The sequence below is a fragment of the Zootoca vivipara genome, chromosome 7 (assembly GCF_965207765.1).
Source record: "Zootoca vivipara chromosome 7, rZooViv2.hap1.1, whole genome shotgun sequence".
In the NCBI taxonomy this organism is placed as follows: Eukaryota; Metazoa; Chordata; class Lepidosauria; order Squamata; family Lacertidae; genus Zootoca; species Zootoca vivipara.
In genome coordinates, this window is record NC_142590.1 from 15,579,931 (window position 1) to 15,599,685 (window position 19,755).

The following is a 19,755-nucleotide window of genomic DNA, read 5'->3' on the forward strand; positions in this document are numbered from 1 at the left end:
TTTGCATATAATTCATTATTGAACTGCGGTAGCCGCATTGCATTCATAATAATGAGCATCTATTCCGGGGACATGGAGAGACAAAAGCTAAAAGAATCCTAGGACATGTGCAGAAATAGCTGCACAGTGCTTTGGATCAAGCCTATATGAAAAGCTTCCTATAGGCAGAGGTTTTCAACCTTTTTGAGTCCACTACTCCCTTGACTAACTACCTTCTTTCTGCGGTACCACTGTGGGGCTCAGGAGCCCAGTTATGTCGCCCCTTGCCTGCAGAGCTGGCAGCCCCTCACCCCTTTTTTGGACACCCTCCCTTGTGGAGTGTTCCCTCAGCCTCCTTGAGTATCCCCTCTCCTTGGGAGTTCTCCGGGCAGCCACTGCTGCTGCCCCTGGTCTCTGAGCTGCCCCCCACTCCACCCCGCACACTGCCCCCACAGGGGTCTGGGACTTGTTTGTCCATTCCCAACAGCAAGGGCTGGTAGACTAGCTGGCTGGGCTCCCTCGCCCGCTTGCTTATTCCAAGGCTGCCTCAGCTCCTGGCAACCAGCGCCCAGAGGGACCATTCGCCTGTGGACAGTGGTGGAGAGCAGGCGCGCTGCCCCAGTGATGTGGCACATGTTCTGGGGGCAGGGCGCATCGCACGTTTGGGGGGCGTGCCGTGCGCAATGACGTGGCACGCGTTTTGGGGTGGTGCGCACCGTGCGCAGTGACGTGGCACGCGTTTTAGGGCGGTGTGCGCCTTTTGGGGCGGTGTGGGCAGCGGCGATGGTGGCCCTGGGATCGCGCCACTCAGGGCGATCCTCCCCCACCGCCCCTATCTTCCTACGCCCATGCCTGTGGAGCTTGTAGCCAGAGCTGCTGCAACGAAAAGCTGTGCAAGCCTTGGGGAGGCAGAGATGTAAGAGAGCATCAAGAGGAGGGAGAGAAGGACAGAGGGACAGAGGCCAGTGTTGCTCACGGCACCCTTGACCATCCTGGTTGAAAACCACTGCTATAGGGAATGGTGGAGAAATCATTGGAAATGAAAGAACCGCTAAACATTTTACGATCATAGCTGTATAATTGTGCCAAAGTGGGGATTCAGAACTCTCCGCTCCCCCTCCCGCGCTTATTGCTCTAATAAAGTGAATTATGTACTACTAATAATAATTTATTATTTATACCCCGCCCATCTGGCTGGGTTTCCCCAGCCACTTTGGGCGGCTTCCAACCGAATATTAAAAACAGTGCAGCATCAAACATGTCCTTATTTGCTGCTTTTGTGCATGAAAATTCAAACAGCCCAGCTTCAGTAAAAGACAGAAGTCCACGGAACGCATTCTCTAAGTGGTTCCAAGTCACAGGCATGTGATTGTCCCCTAGTTGCTTCTCGTACAACAGTCCATCTCTTAGCGTGCCATATTGACAGGTTAAAATGTACGTCTCAGGGAGCTGTCGAACAACAACATCTTCATCTAGAATCGACGTCAGCAGTGCCTCATCATACAGTGAGGCTTTTAAAACCAATTCTTTTGGAAATGGAACAGGTGATACAAGTTCATAGCTTCTGACTTCAAATTATTCTGGGATGAGATCAGCACTAACCCTTCCCTCGATTTTCAGGGCCATGTCTTCAGGAACATGAGCGTTTCTCAGAAAATCCTCCATGTCTTCTATTTCCTCATTTGCAAATTTCATCCAATTGCTCTATTCCCCCTGCTCAACTGGACGCCCTCCCACATCCTCAATCTGCTCTGGTCTTTCTTTCCAGAAATCTTCCAGCCACACTCTGCTGTCTTGACCAGCGTTCCTGAGTTACTCCCACTAATTCCTGTTCTATTGGCTTCTGTGCTACAACGCAGGGATGTCCAACCAGTAGATCCACCAGTAGATCCCTGGCTGATCCTGGTAGATTGTGGGATCCTCCCCCCAAAAGCTCAACAACTCTGGGCACTTTCCTCCTAAAAAAACTCTGGGCAATCCACCCACCCCACACATGTTCCTCCTCCCTCAGTGACAATGGATAGATCACTGGGATTAGATCACAGTCTCTTGGGAGCTGGACATGCCTGCTATAATGATTTAATTTTTGACTTATTTATAGTGGGTTTTTCCCCCTGTGTGAGATCCACCCCAGGAATCAGAAGCTTCCTGCCTCCAGTATTGGAGGTAGTAAGAGCTTCGTCTTCCAGAGACAATGCTCCAAACTTTGAGCATGTTTTACACATTTTTTGCTAGAATTTTGGGAAATGATATATAATGAGTCGAAGAAAATGTTTAAAATACCCTTTGTTAAAAAAACCTGAAGCTTTCCTTTTAGGAATTCTAGGTGATGAAACCCCCAAGGGAGCAGAAAAGACTATTTATGTATGCGACCATGGCTGCACGGATGTTACTGGCCCAGAGATGGAAAGAAGATAAAGTTCCTACCAGAGAAGAATGGCAGATGAAGTTAATGGAGTATGCTGAAATGGCTAAAATGACCAGAAGAGTCAGAAATCAGGAAGACCAAAATTTTAACAAGGAATGGGAAAAGTTTATAACTTATCTTAAAGACCATTGTAAACAGTTAAAATCGTTAGCAGGACTGGAATATCACTTGTAGTTTAAGGGTGAAATTTGGACACAATGGAGATGTAAAAGATTTAGATCATCATAAAAGATGGGGGAGGAAATGATGAATAATAAACCCACAAAGGCGAGTCTAGAAGTCCAGGAGATTCATTGAAATTTTGTTTTTACGATTTATGTTCGATATATTTCTGTAAAATTTTAATTTGAAAAACCAAATAAATAAATTTAGAAGAGGGAGGCTTGGTGAAGCAGCAAAATCATGGCTTCCACAAGGGTAATTCATGTCTCACTAACGTTTGGGAGTTCTTCGAATGTTATCTGATCTGGTTTGTGGCTTTGCAAAGGTTGGCAGCTCACTGTACAGAATATTGCTTCTCCAGCACTGTTTTGGTTGCATTGGGGCCCATCTGTGCCTGGACCCCATATACATATACATATACATATACATATACATATACATATACATATACATATACATATACATATACATATACATATACACATACACATACACATACACATACACATATACATATACATATACATATACATACCGTATATACATATATACATATGCATATACAACCTAAAGGTTTTGCAACATTGGCTACTCCAGTCCCAGACTAGAAGACTGAGGTAAAGCGTCCCTCTACTGCCCCCCGCTTTTGCCATGTACTCAGCGTTTTTTACTCCCTCTCTTTTCTCTACACATCTCACTCCTCAAGTTGCCGAATAACACTTGAGTACATGCCGCCTCCCCCATGGCTCCCACTTCTAGGAAGGCCACTTGCAAAAGATCCCTGGAGGGAAAGGAATTGCTTCGGAAGGCAAGGCAATCTCCCACAATGCTCTCTGTGGGTCTCATTCCATTGTGCAGACATTATGACTTGACACTTGAAAAAAGGGGCTCACACACCTAGCACAGGATGAAGAAAAAGAGGACTGGTTTTTCTGACTTTAACGCCTCTATGAAAAAGAGCACTGTACAGGAGTGTCGCTTTCGAATTTCAGAGGCAGAAGTATGGCTTTTAGCAAGAGTTAAAAGGCTTGTGTGTATCTACGTACAAGACAAATTAGTATTTTGTTGTGATTCCTTTTTATAATCTCAAATAGACATATGAATAAAAGTGAAACAATCGCCTTGGATTGTTGGCCTGCACTTAACTTGTAGACCTGGCATTGTGTCTGGAGCTTTAATCCTAGAATAATAGGCAGGTAGGATGTTAGAATGTAGTAATCTGATTGGCCGTTGGAGCTGTCCCCAGAAGGGAAGTTTGAACCTGCCTATCAGCGGGAAGGTAAATGGTGTTTCCGTGTGCTGCTCTGGTTCGCCAGAAGCGGCTTTGTCATGCTGGCCACATGACCCCGGAGGCTGTACGCCGGCTCCCTCGGCCAATAATGTGAGATGAGCACGCAACCCCAGAGTCGGTCACGACTGGACCTAATGGTCAGGGGTCCCTTTACCTTTATCAGGTGTGATCTGGGATATGAAGAAAGGAGGCAGGACACACACAGCACTGAAAGACACACCCGTTGACTGACTGTTTTTATTCCTAACTTAAATAAACTCAATGAAACTAATGGTTCGTTCAGAGTATATTTCACCTGTTTAATTATATTTGGCAATAGTAATTCGGGCACTCTTTACATGTTGGGGTGACACCACTGGTACATCATATCTGATGGCTGAGAAGTATAGTTCACCCCATATCATGGAAAGCATGCTAAGGGCAGTATACAGCTTGCAGAATTGAGCTTTCCCTTCCTCTCCCATCTCCTACATCCTCCATGTACTCTCAGAATTACCTCTGGAGGTTTGGGAGACCTTTGGGGCTGAGTTGGGTGGGGAGAGGATGGGAGCGAGAGATGGGTTAAAGTGGGGTTCCTCTCATGGAGAATTGGATACAGCCCTAAATATTTCAACAGGACTAACAGCTTATGATCTCTTAAGCCTGCCGAACGATGGCAACTGAAAAGCATCCGACTCAAAAGGCTCAGCTTGGGTTTTGTCAGTCAAAATTTGAATCGGTCTTCAGTTGTCCACTTTGATTTCTAATAGAACCCCTATAACTTTGTTTTCAGAGTGGTTTACAGAAAAAAATTAAAGATGTGCAATTACAGTTCAGACTCTTACACAAGAAAACCACCAAAACCAAGTATAAAGGTTGCAGCACCAAGAATAATCTCTAAAACATAAGCTTAGCAGCTACAGCAACTACAAAGCAATATGAAACCAGCTAGGTGATCTTCTCTTGGCAGAAGAATGAACATGGACTAACAGCTCCCTTTCCAACTAAGAGCATTAGGATCTAACGTGGCATAACATTTAACGTTCAGGGTTGTTGTTGTTTGTTGTTTTTAAAGATAGTGCAAATAGTATCCACTGGTGGGGCTGATAATTACTGGGGTAATCAATGGAGTATTTCCTCACATTGCAAATAGCAGCTTCAGGAGAGGGATTATCCTGAAGACTACGGCAAGCTCAATTTGTCCTCCACATCAAATAATTATTAGCCTCCTGTGCCCTTCCTCTGCCATTCCTGAGTCATTCATATATATATGACTGGGGAAACCCAGCCAGATGGGCAGGGTATAAATAATAAAATTTATATAGCATTTGCTGTCACAGCCAGGTGGTTCTTTGATTCAGTAGCCAGATACTTAACTCTTTCACTCATTGCATTTGATGGTAATGAAAAGTTTTTTTAAACTTTTACAGTGCTCAGTCAAACCCTCAATATGTGGGTTTATTTTATTTACTGAACGCTTTGGTCTTAACTTGCCCTTTCCTATTTAGGCCAGTTCTGCACCCAGTTCTGAGCTTCTTTGTTTACCAAATGCCTTGCACATCACATTAAAGCGGCTGTAATAGTCTGTGAAGTGGGACCTATTATGAGTCATATTTAGTTTATAAAACTAAAGCCAGCGACTGGCATTGCAGCCAACTTCCCTTGGTGGGCCATTGCACTCCTGGACCGATTTATTATTTTATTTGTTGAAATAAAATAAAATAAAATACGCCCCTCCATCAGTGTTACATTGTTGTTATGGCGACGTATTTCTGGTATAATGCACTTCTTTCTTGCGCATGGACCTTCCCCCTGGCATGCACTTCCGTTACTATGGTGACAGTTGGGCATTCCTTTCGCCGCTCCTTTCAATGGTAGAGCACCTTCTGGTGTGTGGCGACAGTAGATGACTGCGGGCACCGGGAAATAATAGTAGTGACAGAAACTTGCAAGCAGCTCCAACCTGCCAGCTCACCCATCTATGAAGTCAAGTCTATGTTGTGCGGTACGGGCGGCTCGATCAGGCTTGAGATGTCTTGCAGCAAGTAAGTTGGTCCAATTTGAGAAATGTGCAGCCCTGTCTATGGAATGCTAGGAGATTACAGATTCAGAGATCAGATTCTGAATGGGATTTTTTTGGCGGGGGGGGGGGGGGAGAAAATCAGAACAGGCACATGTAACTAATTTACACTTTCGGAGGTGGACACGCAAACTGAAGCATGGCGATCGTCTGGAATTGGCGCTTCTCTGAATTTTTCAAGGCAGTTCTCTGGCCAAGTAACATGGGCAGAAATGCATAGAAAGCATGCATAGAAATGCCCGTAACATAAAAAAAATGTGTTGCATTATGGGATATTGCTCTGAGGAAGTGTGTACATTAGGCAGATTGGATACAGAAATCTGTATCTGTGGAGAATTTTTCGGTAAAATGCTGATGAATTTGTGACTTTTTTTTTAAATGGAATGTGTTAACTGATTCGGAAATGTGTAGAGCTGAAGAATGGAAAATGAGAAACAGAAATTAACAGATGGCCCACCCACCAGTTCCTTGCTCCATACAGTGTGGAGAACAGGCCTGGCTCTCACCATAGCATAGGAACCAACTCCTAGGGGCTGAGGTCTTTTGGCACCCTCCAATAAAATATTTGAGAGGGCTGGGTCCCCCCAAAGTTGATGGGCATTGCCATTCAAATGGTGTGTGTGCACTACGTCATGTGATTGATTATGTGGAGTGGGGCTTACTTGGGCCCCTCCAATATTTTATTGGATTTTTTGGGACTGATGTAGCCAAGTGAACAGGCATTAAGTCACTGTCTCGTAAGCTGTGCTTTCTTCCGAGTTAAAATTGGAGGCACACTTCATTCTTATACCCTGCAAAAGCTGACTTCTTGAGTGTCCAAGAGGAAGAACTTACTAGCCCCAGAGGGGTTACTTACTCTCTCACATACACTGGGGAGACTGTCAGGGAGGAGTGAGGCACCCCTGTCTCCTGGTAAGTACAGCAATGTGGCTAATGGGAGGTCAGGTGTGCAGTGAACACCTCTTCTCATTGGCTGCTTCTTCATCCTGCTTGGTTGCAGTGGCAGTGGCGTTAGGTGGAAAGCGGAAGGTCTAAAATAGTTTTCCCACAAACTCGGGTCTCCAGCTGGTTTGGATTACAATGCCCACCATCTCTGACTGCTGGTCCTTCTAGCTAGTATGACCTGGGGAAGAGACCCAAGGGCCAGAAAGAGAGGACATTTGTCCCCTTGAGGGTTCGCTATTCCTGACCTAGGGCATAAACCCTGGCAATGCAAACTAGTTTTGGGTGACCAAATACATACAGCAAAATTAAATCTCAGAGTGCTTGGGGAAACATTAACGGAACGAGTCACCACTGTGAACAAAGATTTCACAAGCTTCTGCAGCCGCATCTCACACTGCAAAACAGATTGCCCCTTACCTTGCAACTCTGCTATTATTAAAAACGACGCAGTTACTCTTGAAATCAACAGACGGAGTTCTTGATACTCTCTTGTTGAACCGTCGCGTTCAAAATATATAGATGCTGTCTTTGATGGCATCTCTCTCTCTCTTTCTCTCTCTCTCTCAAATCTCAAAAACCAATTTGCAGCCTCCCCACCCCCCTCGAGCTGTCACCCTGCTTGGTGGCACATGGGACGGTGTGTCGCGGAAAGATGACCACCCCCAACCTGGGGCTCCCCAAAAGGAACAGCAATAAAACACTTTTTAAGAAATGCACTTCACAGCTTATTCTTTGTGAGAATTGCTTCTTTCGCCACAAACCCCCACGCTGCTAGGTGAAGCGGAGCAAGGGCAGTTTCCCTGGAAAGCTTTCCTTTGCTGGAATGAAGGAGGGTCTCCCGTAAGAGAGAGAAAGTCCGGCTCGTTACATGAACTCCGGCAAAAGTGAAAATGGAGTTCTAATAAGGATGGCTGGCCTGTGACTTCTTTCAGAACGGAAGAATGAAAGCACCCTACTCTTGTTGAACATCATCTCGCCGTAAGCATCTGGTGATGTGTTACACACACCATCTTCTTTTAACACACCTGGTGAAACCTTAGTGGGTTTTTTTTTCTTCCTTTCTTTCCTGGTGTCAAACGGCAGCACATCACATGATTACGCAGCAGCTGAGTTCAATGGGGCCAGATTTTGTGTACAGATGAAATAGGATGCAGTGGCTGATATTTCTTTCCTTCCTTGTTCCAGTTGGTATAAGCCAACAGCTGGCGTCTCAGCTTATTCTTCGTTTGTGATTCCCCCTTTCTTCCATTTCTTATGCATTCTCTTCTTAAATCTCAGCTCATCTGTCAGCTCCTTATGCAATGCTCCCTCAGGCACCCTCCCCACCACTGGGGTTGTGTCGTTGCGGCAGGTTCTGATGAGATCTCGTGAGATCTCATGGAACTCTCGTGAGATCTTGCCAGAAGCCACTGCATAACCCCAGTAAGCGAGGCTTTGGTGGGGGGTGGCAAGGGTTGCTACAATTAAAACAAAACAAAACATGATTTCACCTTGGCTGATCAGATCTGGCCAACCGATATTGAGTTGATGCCTTGTGGTTGGATGGACTCATGCTCCTCTGAGACTATGGGTTGACCTTTATTTTATTTTATTTTATTTCAGGTGGAAAGGGTTGCCTGGGAAAATATTCAACAGTATGCATGGCCTCATTAGGGCACAGACAGTCCCTCATGAGACAATTTGTAAAGAGAATTTGTTTACCGCATTCCCCGCTTTCATTACAGATTCTGTCTTTGGCAATCTCAGACGTCAAGCTTATCATCACTTCGTTTCCTGGAGGTAATGAACGAAAATTCAAAGAGGATCCTGATACAATCGGAAGAGGTTAACACTTTGCATATTGTACGGCTTTCAACTATATCTCCCTCTTCAAGCCTAGCGTGGGGAAATTAAATGCCTCGTGGAGATGTCTATTGGGTTAAGGCTATAATGATGCAACACAACACAGCTAGTTATTACAATTATGTGATGTCACAAAAATCCTGGGATGCAAAGGGATCCAGTTAACCTATAAATGTCAGTGTTGGGATACGAGACTCTGGTGAAGGCTTAAGGAAAATTTCTAGAGGCGGAGAGGAGGGCAGGAAGCCTGAAAGTAACAGATGGGCAGAAGGGAGTCACACACCTACATGATGTATGGGGAAAGTGCAAAGCTTCTATCTTTGAAGACAGCACAGTCTGATGGTGGGCGAGCTCATCTTGTGTATAGCTTGGCACCCATGGAAGATATGCGTCTCCTCTTACACTCAGCATCAGTGGATGGTGTGTGTGTGTTTCTGGAGGAAGGGAGGCTGAGGGCAACTAGGCAGGCAGAGAGACGGGAGTCATTCTGCCAGCATCATTCAGCCTGCCTCTTGGGTACCCAAGCTCAGAGTAATTGAATTGAATGAGCTCCCCAAGAAGACCAAAGGAACATAAAACCATTGCTGCATACACACGCCATGGATTTATAGCACATGACTTCCCCCAAAGAGTCCTGGGAGCTGTAGTTTGCCCCTGAACTACAATTCCCAGCACCCTTTGCAAACGGCAGCTCCCAAAATTCTTTAAAGTGCTTTAAATGTAAGGTGAGCATTCAGGCCATTAGATAGTTTATTTGGCCAGAAGTTCAGTAAATCTCTTAAGTGTCAGACCTCTGTATCTCATAGACAACTGCAGATGAGAAGGTTTTCTCCTTCCTAGCAATCTTTTTTGCACATTGGCCTGCTCGACATCGATGCTTTTTGAGCTATGTAGAGCAGCTAAACCATACAGAAGATAACTAAGGTTGCAGTCCTGATGATGATGATGATGATGATGATGATTATTTGAATTTATATATCCCTGAGAGTAAGTATGACTGAAGTTACTGAGGCTTACTTCTGAATAGACATGCCTAGGATGGTGTGGTTTGACTTTTAGTGGGGTAGGAGAGCGGGGGTGGGGAATTCACATATGGCAACCATGCGCCCCTTTGGTTTCAGATAGTACATGGGTAAAGGTAAAGGTAAAGGGACCCCTGACCATTAGGTCCAGTCATGACCTACTCTGGGGTTGCGTGCTCATCTCGCATTATTGGCCAAGGGAGCCGGCGTATAGCTTCCAGGTCATGTGGCCAGCATGACAAAGACACTTCTGGCGAACCAGAGCAGCACACGGAAACACCGTTTACCTTCCCGGTGTAGCGGTTCCTATTTATCTACTTGCATTTTGACGTGCTTTCGAACTGCTAGGTTGGCAGGAGCTGGGACCAAGCAACGGGAGCTCACCCCGTCACAGGGATTCGAACCGCCGACCTTCTGATCAGCAAGCCCTAGGTTCAGTGGTTTAACCCACAGCAGCACAGTACATGGGTAGACAAGTCTAAAAAGCCCTGGAAATGAATTTTCGATAAAGAAATCATAACCCCCAACAACCTCTGCAGACACCACTGTGAGCTGCCCTCAATGTCATTTTACATAACACTGGTCAATTTTGCTAAGTGCTCTAAGCATTTCATATACACTGTGTCAGTAACCCTTTGGCTGCTACTCCCAACCTCATTCCACAAACCAGGTGGTGGCAGGCTGGGCAGCTGAAACATGGACGCAGTGGCCTGCCTAAAACTGAAGGCAGGGCTGAGATTTGAAGAAGGGACATCCTGACTACGGATGGGGGAGAGATTCAATTCAGCCAGAGCTGGACCAGGACATTTTGGGCCAGACGGGGTGAGTGAGGATGTGCATCAGGAACAAGGATGGTGGAGGAGGAAATAAAAATCAACACTGGGATGTGCTGCCTCTGCAGATTCTGCTGCCTGAGCCGGTTGCCTCACCTTGCCTCATGCGTGGGCCGGCCCTGAATTCAGTTCACTTTTAACCCAGTTCACCCAGTTCACACTGTCCAGAACAAGAACTGAAACATGGCCATCATTCAAAGTTCTCCAGGTTTCGAAAAGCAGTTCTCCAGCCATGTTTTTGGGCATAACAATGCTTATACTGAGGTAAGTTGGGCATAAAAATGCACATTTGAGTGACAATCACATTCAAAAATGCATTATGTTAGCTCCACAGAAATGTTTATATTTCATATGAACACAAATATTGCGAGAGATTTGTGTTAAAATGCTGATGAATTTTCATCATCATCATCACTGTGTTGTTGTTGTTGTTGTTGCAAACTGATGCGGAGATAAAGAGAACCAAACACTGGAAGAATAAGAAACTGAGAGAGAATTGACATTCTTGAATTCCTACTCCTGCCTCATTCCTTATTCTTGTAGGCTGCAGTCCTAAACACACTTCCCTATGCCTCCCTAAACTCATTGGGACTTACTCCTGAGGAGATATAGATAGGATTGTGTTGTTAATAATTATGCTATAGCAGCACAATTCAAATTACAACTGGGGGTCCAAACGAGTCTGGAAACATCTGCTTTGACTCTCCACATCCTTTTTAAAGGTTACCTCAAGAGCCCCACAAATATTTCCAGGATTCAATTGCCAGATTACTACAGCGACCACAGGAGCCCCATATTGGTTGTTTCCTGGCATCGTTGGGCTGAGAAGCATGCATACAATTGGGCAGAATGGCCTAGCTGTCACAAAGGGGCTAAATCTGTATCCCGGCTATTCTACATCTGATCACAGGTAGAGGTTCATATGCCTGAATACTTATATACAAGAGGGGAAAAAAACCCTGCACACGGAAAGTTAGATATCAGGTTTAGCCTTACCCCTATTCTGCTAATTTTCCATGTGAGGGGAGTTAGAACAGCCTACACACAGGTTTACCACTGCAGTGGAACCTAGGAAATGGTAAACGGTAAAGGACCTCTGAATAGTTAAGTCCAGTCAAAGGCAACTATGGGGTTGTGGCGCTCATCTCGCTTTCAGGCCGAGAGAGCCAGCATTTGTTCACAGACAGCTTTCTGGGTCATGTGGCAAGCAGGACTAAACCACTTCTGGCACCGTTTAACTTCCCGCCACAGCGGTACCTATTTATCTACTTGCATTGGCTTGCTTTCAAACTCACCCCGCTGGGGGGATTCAAACCGCCATCCTTCTGTGGGGTGAGCTCCCGTTGCTCTGTCCCAGCTTCTGCCAACCTAGCAACTCGAAAGCACGCCAGTGGCGGGAAGGTAAACGGCGTTTCCGTGCGCTCTGGTTTCCGTCATGGTGTTCTGTTGTGCCGGAAGCAGTTTAGTCATGCCACCTATTTCCCTAAACTTAGGATGCCTCCACTGGGGCTAGCAAGCATGTCTCCACATTTTGCGATGCTGTTCTCAAACAAGAAAAAATGTGCACGTTAGCCGAAAGCACACATGCAAATTGTGTCCTCCCTCAAAGAGGGCACATGTTGCGGTGCGACCTGGCAACTGAACCCTGTGTTGTGGGTGGGTTCAATTAGATAGCCACAACACCCTGTGGGTAGGTCCCTTGATGCTGGGCTGAATCAGGCCAATGGGACGCTAGCCAAACCAATCAAGGGACCTATATATGCCCATGCATGTGACTCAGAGCTTCCTCTTTTGGTCAGTGCATCAGAACATCCACCCACATCTCCCTATTTTTAGGGCTTGTGCCCTTGACTTTGCTATACTGTCGTGTGTTGTCTGTTGTTGGGACAGGGGCACGGCAGGAATTTTTCCCACTTGGCTGATTGGCTGGTGCCATTTGGGCTTCACCTGCCACATAGCAAATCGTCACAACTTGTAAGGTTGTGGATAGGCACTGGTTCAGGTGATAGGGATGGGGGAACGCTCTCGCCCATCCCTATGTGAAGGGTATTCCGTTATGTCATGTTAAATCCAGGGACTCAATAGTTTGGTCAACCGTGTGAGGGGTTGTGCCCGTGCCTGAGTCCAGGGGGACATCTGGGTGGTGGACACAGATATGAATTGGAAAAACACACACACACACACAAAGAATCAATAAAATGCTGGGTGATTTTTGTGTAGGCTTTAGAAAATCACAAACTGATGTGGAAATAGAATTAATTGAATTTAAGGTTGGAGTAGAGGGGGACTGAGAGAAATGGCAATTGACAGAATTGCTGATCCCAGTTGCTGATCCCTTTATATGTCCAGCTGTCCTTTGTCAACAACAAATTGTTGCTGTTTTTTGTGTTGAATATATGCTATATAGTAATTTATGGACCTAATAGGTATCTAAAGCCATTTTCACATAACAAAATATGTATTTTTATCAAAGTAATTGTTGAACTGAAATCCAATTAAGAAGAAGTACAGTGGTACCTCTACTTATGAACGCGATCCGTTTTGGGGTGCCATTTGCACCCTGAGAAGTCCGTAAGTAGAGCGCCACTACTGCGCGTGCAGGAAGCGCGCAGATTGCTTCTGCACATGTGGTGAACCCGGAAGTAAACACTTCCGGGTTTGCTGTGTGTTCGTAACCTGAAAAGCCGCAACATGAAGGAAACATAACACAAGGTATGACTGTATATTAATAGTGAATTTTTTTGGGCCCCCCCAAGAGAGTAAGGCCCTAAGCTCTATAGCTCACGCATAGGCAAACTCGGCCCTCCAGATGTTTTGGGACTACAACTCCCATGATCCCTAGCTAACAGGACCAGTGGTCAGGGATGATGGGAATTGTAGTCCCAAACCATCTGGAGGGCTGAGTTTGCCTATGTCTGCTATAGCTTGTTTAGCTTATACATAAATCCGGCACTGTATCACATCTTACTTATCGTTTAATTATCGTATCTTAATTCCTTTGCTATTCCATTTCAAGGCATGGGGGCTCTTCTGAGACACATCTAACCAAGAGGAAAGGGAAAGACCAAGAAACTAAAGGTGAGAAAACGAAATAGGTCCCCAGGAATGTAGTCAGTGGCCTTTTCGGTATAGCAGTTGTGGTGAACCTCACTGCTAAAGATCCACCGCACACTGGCTATTTTATAAGAGAGAGAGGGAGAGGGAGGGAGAAGAAAGCTGGCACCACAGAGATTCATTTCATAATTTATACATGTCAAAATATGTCAAATCAGTGTATAATTTCTAAAATATCCTCTTGTTTCTTTGGGTGAAATGGACACAACTGAGGAGATTAGGACTTTGCTAAATCCGCAGCGCCATCTAATGGTGAACTGCAATATTTACTTCTGTTTCCTCTTTATCTGTGGGATAACGTCCACCCCCCCCCCCAAAAGCAGTTCATCTACAGGTAATGGTGTGTACATATATTACGGGAGAATTAAGGGCAGAAGAACAAAGAGATGAACAGAGTAGATATTTCAATTTCTCAGGGGAGGCAACTGATGCCTGTACAAGAGCTGCAAATACGTGCAGTAAAAGCAAGGCAACTACAGTTGGAAGGTACCCCCAGGAAGGCAGCAGAGGAAGGAAATTAAGCTGTGAATGAGGTGGAAGAGAAGGAGGAATAATATTTCCCAGAAAAAAAATAGTTTTGCTTCATGGAATATGCTCATTTCAAAGTGAATATCAAAAACAGAAAGCATTTGCCACCATTTTAAATACAGCATGCTCTGCTTCACAGTGACTCAGCATCTCACACCCTCCAATGAAAATAGAGATGTCCTATTTCAGAATGATAATGATTTTATTATTTATACCATGCCCATCTGACTGGGTTGCCCCAGCCACTCTGGGCAGCTTCCAACATATATAAAAACTTAATATAAACATGAAGGCACTAGGAGAAGGGGACGACAGAGGACGAGATGGTTGGACAGTGTTCTCAAAGCTACCAACATGAGTCTGACCAAACTGCGGGAGGCAGTGCAAGACAGGAGTGCCTGGCGTATATGGTCCATGGGGTCACGAAGAGTCGGACACGACTAAACGACTAAACAACAACAACAATACAGATGTCTTCTATTTTCACTGATAAAAATAGGGACATCCTAAGGAATGTCCTGCTTTTCCTTAAAAAGGTAAAGCGACTGGCAGGAAATTCCAGGATCAAATCAGAAACTGGGACGGTTTCTGTAAATCTAGGACTCAGTTTCTGTAAATCTGGGACTCTCCTTGGAAAACAGGGGCACTTGGAGGGTCTGGCACCTTATTCTTTTTGCTGGATTTTTTCTTTTTTTTCTCTTTAATTCTCACTCACCCTGGGCCTTGCCTTGACATGTTCCTCAGCGCTGCTTTCAGTGCTCCACGCAAGGTGGGATGCTATCACACACCTCAGGCAGAAAGGATGGAGTCTGGCCCCAGCACCCCTCTTTCCTTTTCTCCCACTTTGGAAGCCTCGTGCAGAAGATCACCATCTCCAGCAGATCTGAAAACCTGAAAAGCTGATGCCAGTCCATGTCAAGACTGATGAGACAAATGGACCAATGGGCTGAGTAAGGTCGCTTCCTATGTTCCTATCACACTTAAATGGTCTTGAAGAAATAATTTATTAATAAATACTTCTATATCAGTGTGATAGATAGATAGATAGATAGATAGATAAGCTGAAAACCACTGACCAATTTTCTTTTGGGGGAGGGGATATTCTCAGTGAATTTTTTTTTTGTTCTGGAAAAGCAAGCTTATGTTTAAAAGAAAAGGCTTCTTCCCTCAGTTCTGTTAATGGCCTGAAAAGTCCCTGAGAAAATTTGCCCTCTGAAGAAACGGTTACTCCAAATTTGGCACATGAGAACAGCACCGCAGAACAGAGTGGCCATTTGAACACGCCCCTGCTACCTTTTTCCATGGGAGGAAAAGCTAGTGAGGGGCCATTTGGAATGCCGATAAAGTGAGTGGAGAGAAAGAGTTTGCCGTGTCCTCCCTCCTCTCTAAATATCCTCTTCTGTAAGCAAGTTTGCTTTAGACTCCGGATTATCGGTTTCTGCTTCACCACCCTCCCAATGGTTGAAAATAGAACATGATGCTGGAAACAGAAGATGTGCAAAGTTATTCACACAGCATTAATCACATTAACCAAGAACATTCCTTCCCATTGAGGTCCACAGTGGGAAAGGCCATATTCTGCCAAGTTTGAATGTTACAGAAGCTTGAGGAACAGCCCTACCATTAGGCAAAATGGGCAACTGCTTTTGGTGGCAGATGTTGGGAGTAAGGCGGCAGCAATAAGGCTGTTATTCCTTAAGCATTGTCCCTGCCACCACCATATTGGCAGTTGGAGGACAAACCTGCATATGCTACATAGCCTGTCCTGCAACCCTAAAATCGCCTTCTGCTTCAGGAGCAGTGGAAGGTGCTGTGATGCAAAGGCCCATTTATGCCAACCTGTCACTTCAAGATTTTATTCTCCATTCCCTTCAAAAAAGGAAAAAGGCCCATCTCCCCCTGTATGCGCAAACTATAGAATATTTTCTGCCTGGCAGGGAGAGGGTGAAATCCAGCAGCAGTTAACACTGAAGTAGCCCATCTCCCAACTTCCAAAAGGCATCAAGCCATAGCTCGGTTGGTTAGAGTGCGGTGCTGATAACACCAAGGTCGCAGGTTTGACCCCTGTGTGGGACAGCTATATATTCCTGCATGGCAGAGGTTTGGAAGGGAGCCTTGCAGAAACCTGCCCATTCAGTCTTTGTGCACTGTTGTCAGTATGAGTGAATGGTGCTCCTAAGAAATGATAATAAGTTTGCAAGACAGGGCAAAACTCTGTATGCATGCCCACAATTTGTTTTTGAATGATACTCCCAGTCCTGGCATTCAGAACATTTTGCAAGAGTCATGTATTCACAACAAATGATTATGTGCCTCACAGCGCAGTGGTTTGAAGCGTTTGCTGTCTCAAAATAAGGGACACTGCACTGCAAACAAAGGCGAGCCACTCCATTAATGGTCAGAAAACAACATTGCACCAGAGGCCACTGGTAGCTATAAATACAGATAGCACAGAATTGAAGTGATCTTGAAACCGTGGTTAGGTGCAGATCTGTTTGCGATGTCCTATAAACCTATATAGATTTGTTTTGCCATGATATATACAAAACAGAGCATGCCTGCCTCTTTGCTGCTTAATGAGAGGAAGCAAACGCCACACACAGTGATTTGTAGAATCTCAGCATGTTTATATTTCTCTTGATCTTCCAGATTCTTTCACCGTGTTTAAACAGGTTTGAGCAGTTCATGTTTTCCCCACACTGATTGCTGTAAGGTTGCAAAGCTCGGCATACTATGCACCTGAATTGATAGTAGGGCTTATTTTATTTGCAAGGGAGATTTCCCTACTTTCCCTTATTTATGGCCTGTGTGTGTTACAGCTTTCATTTACCAGCAGCACTAACACCAGTCCTTTGTCTCCTTGGAAACACCGAGATCAGGAGTCCAAAGATACTCTCTCTCTCAGAATCTCTTGGTGTACCTGCATGGAACTCTGCACATGTTTTGAAACCTCTTGTGCATAATTGCTCCCTTCCTCTTTTTCCCTCCATGGCCCCCTTTCCCTAATAAACCTCTCTTGGATATTTGGCTTCATTGGAGAAGACTTTCTCACTACAATCTTCTCCACGTGCAAAGGCTGCACAATGAAGCGGCAAATATTTCTCAAGGTTCCGTTAGTTTTGCATCCACTGGGCTTTGGGGAAACAATTCCACAATGTCTGTATTTTTTCATAGAGCTTGGGCTCCAGCGAGGAACCATCGGTAGTAGTGCCCACTAGTAGTGCCCACTAGCAGGATGGGGGTAGGTTTTCCAGGTATGTTTAGTTTGTGGTGGCAACATATTTCAATTATTTGGAGGTCAAATGGGGGCTAATACAAGAATGGGACATGCCAGTAAAAGACAATCTCTTTCCCTTGCCCTGATCCCATTGGGGTGTTCCTCAGTGGCTAAATTTGTAATAATTATTTCTTTATTAAGATTTCCAAAACTTTCTGCTAGAAGGTGATTAAGGAGCTCTGAGCTTAGAGTGATTTTGAGGGGAATGGATACATACAACACACACACACACACACACACACACACACAGAATCTGTAATCCAATATCTGCTGAGGGATGATACTGTTTCAGGATACTTAGTTGAGATCTTTTAAAGTCAAATTTAAAACTTATTAATCTTACCTACTGAGTCTTTTAGATGTTTTGTGTGTTTAATGTGTCTGGACTATTAATGTTTTATGGACGGGGTTTTTTATTGTCTGCATTATGCCAATGAAGTCTGAATGAATGAATGAATGAATGAAAAAGGTACATTTACAGAATGTAAATCTGTTGGTGGGAATTAGCTGTGATGGAACTGGGACATCAATTTCCACTGGAGAGGAAGGCTGTTGTTGTCTTTGCGCCTTGTTTATGGGCTTCCCAGAAGCATCTTGCTGGCTGTTGAAAAGAGGATACTGGGCAACATGGACTTTTGGTGCGAGCCACTTGGGCACCTCTTCTCTTCTCTTCTCTTCTCTTCTCTTCTCTTCTCTTCTCTTCTCTTCTCTTCTCTTCTCTTCTCTTCTCTTCTCTTCTCTTCTTCCTCGGGAAGAAGTCTCTTGAATTCTCCTTCCTTCTGACAATTTCCCCTGACCTTTTCTAATCTAAGCCACTCCCAGTGCAAACCTCATGATCACCCTCATTCAGGACTTCTTTGTCTCTGTCTTGTCACGGCAGGGTTTGGGGGAAGATTGAGCAATAGGGACCCCAAATCCAGCTGGGCAAGCTCACCCCATTTCAAAGTAAGTCATCTGATCTGCTATTCTGCCTAGCAGGTGACCACACCAACCCACTTCATTTGACATTAGCTCCCAATCTCTTCCGTCCAACTCTTCTCAGAGAGCCACACAGATTCTCCACATTGTGAGGAGATGGATGCATAAGGCACAGCCAGTGCAAATTCCTTTCATAGAAACATGGAGCTGCAGAGTTGGAAGAGGTCTAGCCCAACCCCTTGCAACGCAGGAATCTCAACAAAACCATCCATGACAGTTGACCATCCAACCTCTGCTTAAAAACCTCCAAGGAAGGAGAGGCCACCACTTGTGTGAGTCTGTTCCACTGCAGAACAGCTCTTACTGTCAAAAAGCTCTTCCTGGTGTTTAGTCAGAATCTCATTTCTTGTAACTTGAATTCATTGTGACAGTCCTTTATCTGTTTGAAGATGGCTATCATGTCTCCTCTCAGTCTTCCCTTTTCCAGGCTAAACATAACCAACTTCCTCATAAGGTTTGGTTTCCAGACTCTTGATCATCTTGGTTGTCCTCTCCTCCACATCTTCTAGCTTCTCAAAACCCTTTTAAAATTGTGGCACCCAGAACTCGACACAGTACTCCAGGTGTGGTCTGACTAAGACAGAACAGAGTAGGATTTTGACTTCCCTTGACTGGGGCACTAGACTTCTTCTGATGCAACCTAAAATAGCATTAGCTTTTTTGGCTGCTGCATCACCCTGTAGCTTCACACATGCATGTCCATGCCTCCCCTTTTTTATTGGGATCTTTTATCAAAGGTGACTTGTATCGTCATGCCTTAGAGCTTGGAACTAACCTGTTCTCGTTCTGATATTAGCAAAACATAACATTATGAAAAAAAACCAATACTGTAATGATCTCTTTGTTGATACTTCTTAGACAAATGTAATCCAGTACTATTAACTTTGTGTTGCACCAGTGGGTCTGAGAGATGGCTGCTCCTTTTTAGAATAGCAAGTGACAGATTATCTAGTCTGCAAGAGATTATCATCATCAACAAAACCATAATCTCTGCTCTTTTGGCAGCACCAATCTTGCCCTCCCTCAAAACCTTTCCCAACTGACCCCTTTTCCTTCTTCCTTGTCTTCCCAATGTAAAAATCTTACCTTTAGCAGGAGTAGCAGCCAATGTGATATATCTGAGACTACAACTCCCATCAGCCCAATGAGCATGGCCAAAAGCAAGGGATGATGGGAGTTGTAGTCCAACATCTGGTGGACACCACGTTGACTACTCATGCATATATGCTGATTTAGGCTTATGAAAGGCACAAAATAATGACTAAATATGGAAAGACCAACTGCTATGCATCGTAGT